The following is a 4,922-nucleotide window of genomic DNA, read 5'->3' as shown; positions in this document are numbered from 1 at the left end:
TCATCGCGAATTTCTCCTATCCCCATTTCGTGGGGAAATTCATCTTCAAATTGTAGGTGAAGGTGATCAAAGTGTTCAGAGTGGGCCGACCAATGATAGTGTTGTACGCTGATTGTGTTCTCGTGATGAGAAAATCCATCATGGTGGTGGTGATGTTGAGGTATGTTCCTACTGATATTGGTAAGGTGATAGACCCCATGGGTTGCACTGCCTCCCCGGTGAACCCCTTCAAGTCGGTCAATGTTAGACGTAGTTGCTCAAAGCTTATTCCCATCTTCATAAACACGTCCCAAAACAAGACGTCTGCTGAACTTTCATTATCAATCAGTATTCTTTGTGTAGTATAATTTGCCATTAGCATCGTCATGACCAATGTATCATCATGCGGGTAAGCTACCCCCTGCAATCGTCCTCATCAAAGGAGATAGTGGGCAAAAGCTGTATTCAAGGCTGCTTCACTAGCCTAGCCTCACTACATCGTAGACTTATTCGTATCTCACCCACCTAGTGTATGCCCTTTGCTAGGAGGAAGTGGGACCCTCTCTAGCATATCCCCTAGCGATTGTGCATATCTTGCCTAATGATGGGTTCCCTCGGTCTACGTTCCTCCTGGGGTGTAGGCCCCGTGGTTCTTGGGACGCCCTCCCTCTTCTCGGTGAGCCTCCTCTCCTCGAGGTTTCACTCTGTTGGCGTCTGCGCTCCCAATCTTGCCTCCTGTCACCTAGGCACTGCGGTGGAGTGATGTTTCGAGCGACAACGCGCTCGAGCTCACCATTGCCCTTATCTCTTTGATTTTTTGCTTCAATGTATGGTAGTCCTCAGTTCTATGTCCACTTGCATTGTGGTCAGTACAGAACTTCTGGGTCTAGCGCCCTTGCTCTTCACTTTGTCGGGTTTCTCGTGCATTGTGCCACCCCATATGAGTCGTTGTTTCTCACCTTCCTTCATGCTGGCCTCTCCTCGCTTTCAGGCCACCTTTGCGGTCTCTCTTTGACCCTCATTTTGCTTCCTACTCCTCATCTACTTTTTTTTCCAATTTCGTTGGTGCCATCAAAGCTAGCAACGTATCTTCGGCATTGACGAAATCGTCAGCTCTATCCATGAATTCTCGAAGAGTGGAAGCAGTTTTTCTTGCCAGTTTAGCCATGAAGGGGCTTCCTGGCCATATTCCCCCAAGCAAAGCTGGCAAAATAATCTTCTCATGTGACGCCCCCAGGTCACCACTTAGGATGTAACAGATACTTGGAGCGTTGGGACGTACAACATATGGTTACATACCCATGTTCATAATAGTTAATATACATTGCATCCTAGTATGCAATTAATAGTATGCAATAATCGCAACGGAAATAAAGGTGACAAAAATATTCAATGCTAGAATGAACTAAATATCCCAATGATTAATAAACCACAAATAGGCACTTCCTCACTTAAGAGGTACACATAAGTTCAATGTAAAGTGGGAGATAGAATCTCCATAAATACAGAAAACTACATAATTAGATCAACTCTCTCATCCGCTCTATAGTATACAAAGTCAATGTTATGAATGTTAATATCAGGTTTAGCCTTTTCTATAAATCGGGCTCATCCTCAACCATTTGAAGCCAGTGGTACATCTTTCTTGTACCATTCTGAGAAATGGTAGTGGGTCAACAGGGGTGAGATTTACTTTAAATCTTAGTAAGTTAAAAAACTAACTTGCACAAAGATAAGATATGCATGATTAATGATAAACAAGAGATGCATGACAGAAAAATCTATATTTGTCTCCCATCAAGATTCCTCAACATTTTTCAAGCAAACTTAAATGCACATTTTTCTTACAAAGAACATTTTTCACTTTGTCTTTTCAAAACATAACTTTTCATCATTATTAAAGCCATCATTAACAATAACATAACGTACGATATTGTCACAACTCCCCTATATGCACTGTGAGTACTTGCCGGTGACTGTAGTACAACTCATGTTGACACTACGCTGTCTGCAGACTCGTTCTCAATGCATTGGTAACATAACGTTTCATCATAACATTTCATCATAACATATCATCATAACATATGCACCCACCAACATTAGGTTCCATAAACGATTTCGCTCCGACATTCATTAAAAAGAATCCATTCGAAACTCGTTAACGGTTCTTTGTCAACCTAGGGGTCACCACTCAATTTTTACTTACTCTAGAGTGAACAGAGAAGCTCCACTAGGATAGTACTCCATCCTAGCCTTTGGGGTCGTGACAAAATTAATTTTCATGTAATGTTTTAAAAAGGTATTTCATGACATGTGCATATATTGTAAGTTTCATGAGAAATGATATTTATAAATGCAGTGTGTTAAAATGGTGAGAATTTCATATGTCATGTAAGCAAGTAATCAAAATGCTCAATGATATATCATATGATGTTTCATGCTCAAGATGAAATTTATATAATGAATGTGGCATTTATACATAAATCATAAATAAATTATCTAAGAGTAAGTTATAAGCTAACTTACAAACTTTTCGGGTGTTAGGAAATTGATGTGGCTATAATAAGAGTTGTTCTAAGTTAGGAATTGCACAATTAAGGAAGATGATCATAATCCAAAAGGGTTCAAATCAGTAAAACTGCCCTTATATTTTCCCGAGATTGCCACTTAGGCCCTAAATTTTTACTATTTGCTATTTGGCCCCAAATTACACCAAATTTCACAAAGCTCATATTTTCTATCTTCTAAATCATTTATGCCCTTACAATTGCAAGAATCAAGACACAATTATGCCAAAATCAATTAACCCGTGGCATGCATCATTGTGGGCCTATTTGTGATCTCAAGTTTATAACCTCTATGGATGCATGTGTGCTCAAATTCCATCAAGTGGCAACCAAGAATATGATTTTAGGGACATGTTTATAACTTAGATTTAGGTCTCAAGAATTTATCCCAACACTTATGCATTGATGAAAACCAAATCATCACAAGCCATCAAACCATGTATATGCATGATGTTTCTAGCTTTTCCATGTTAAAGAGAGGTTTAAAAACCTAAATGAATGATGCATTCTTATTCTTATCTCAATCAAAAGGTTTTCCTAAATGCTTAACTCTCAAGATTTGGAAACCTAGCCAAGACTTCACAAGGTATATTTTAATTAAGTGAAAACCGAAACATGCTTGATTATCAACTCAAGATATGGATTCATAATCCTATCATGACATTATTTTTACCTCAAATTTAAACTTTCAAAAATTATCTCAAGACATTAGTAAAACATACAAGATCATATCAAGACATGTCATGCCTAACATATCATTCTAACACCCAACAAAAGGTAGGGCAAGATTACTTACAGAAATCGTGACCCTTGAGCTATCAAAACTCAACTCACTGCAAGAACCCTTACTCATTACTCGGCTTCACCCTTTCTTCACACTAGGAAGGTTTTGCTCTCAAGAACACTAACAGAAAGTTAGAGGGAGATGTGTGGATAAGTGAGGGGTGAAGGGAGGCAATGGAGGGTGAGAGGCAAGGAGGGACATTGGTCTTGGCTGAAGGGAAGTGTTGTGAGTCGTGGAGGTGGGCAGTGGAGGTGTTGAGTGGATTTTCAATTGTATCATGTTATGGTTCAGATGAATAGTGCCCTAAATCACTTGATGACCTTATTGGCAAAGGCTATAAGTGTGTTCTAGGTGCAAGTGCTGCCTTGGTTCAGAAATTGAAACAAAAATCAAAATGATTTCTAAGGTGAAATCATGCTAGTGGCCGACGAGATGGGTATCAAAATTGCCCAATCTTTTATCATCCTTTTGACCTAACTTGTAATCTGTTTAGCAGATATGATGACCTCCATTTGGTATATTTTTAAGGTAAGGAAGGGAGGGGTGATTGGTTGTCATGTGATCATGCATGAGCAGAAAATGAAGGAAGGTGAATTGGTGATGGTTTCAGTTATGTGAACTATGCATTCCTCTCATATTGCCAATCGGTTTTGCTTTCTTTGGTAGATAATTGGACAAGCAAGTGCTTGAGAGTTTTGAATCAATTCTTATGGTGAAATGGCAGAGGCGGTGGCATGGGAAAGGTGGCTGTTTTAGTGCCGAAAATTTCTTGAAGATGAAGGTGCAGTCGGCTAGTCAATTTTTCAAGTTTCCATGCAAATAGTTGTGGTATTGGCTTGGCTTATGGAATTATTTTTGGCAAAATCTTCGGTCCAATTTTAGGTAATGTAATGAGGTATGAATGGTGTAGAAACCCTCTTGAAAATATAGTGGGAGAGGCATTGGTTTGGAGCCTTGTTTATGGGTTGCTTGGTTTGCACCAAGGGTGCCGATCGGTGGAAATGTGGTGGCATGACATGCCTTGGCTTCAAGTGACATGGGTTGGGTTAAATTATTACTTTAAGGGGTTAACTAAGAGGAATGGAAAACAACTGTAGCAGGCAAAAATTTCAGAAAAAAATATAATGAAGAAAAGAATTTCAAGAAAAGTATGCAAGTCATTATGCTTTGAGTTACTATTCATGGGTGAGATGAATAGTGATCTTTAATTCAAGTTTTAAACTTAACCAAGGTTGAAGAGGAACCCTAGGGGCATGTGGTTGGGGCTTGGATTAAATGGAAACCATTAGTGTGGTGTATGTGGGTCTAATTTGGAATAGTGAAATGAAATACAAGGCTTGGGCTTTATGGGTCCTTTAAAGCTCACATGACACTACAAGGCTTAGGCTTTATGGTCATGATGCATCTTCTTTGTCTTTTCGTTTTAATGTAGAGGCCTGCCGGTGCTCTGTGCTTTCGCCTCTACCCTTTCGGCCTAGTTATAGGCATTGTATCTTCCCCCAATTGTTTGTTCCTCGCCTTGAGGAACTTGTTTTCCTTCCAGAGCAACTCTACTTCGGTGATGAGCTTTTTCACGATTTCCCCCTCTCTAC

The sequence above is a fragment of the Juglans regia genome, unplaced genomic scaffold, assembly GCF_001411555.2.
Source record: "Juglans regia cultivar Chandler unplaced genomic scaffold, Walnut 2.0 Scaffold_25685, whole genome shotgun sequence".
NCBI lineage: Eukaryota > Viridiplantae > Streptophyta > Magnoliopsida > Fagales > Juglandaceae > Juglans > Juglans regia.
Note: the sequence above shows the minus strand (reverse complement) of the source record.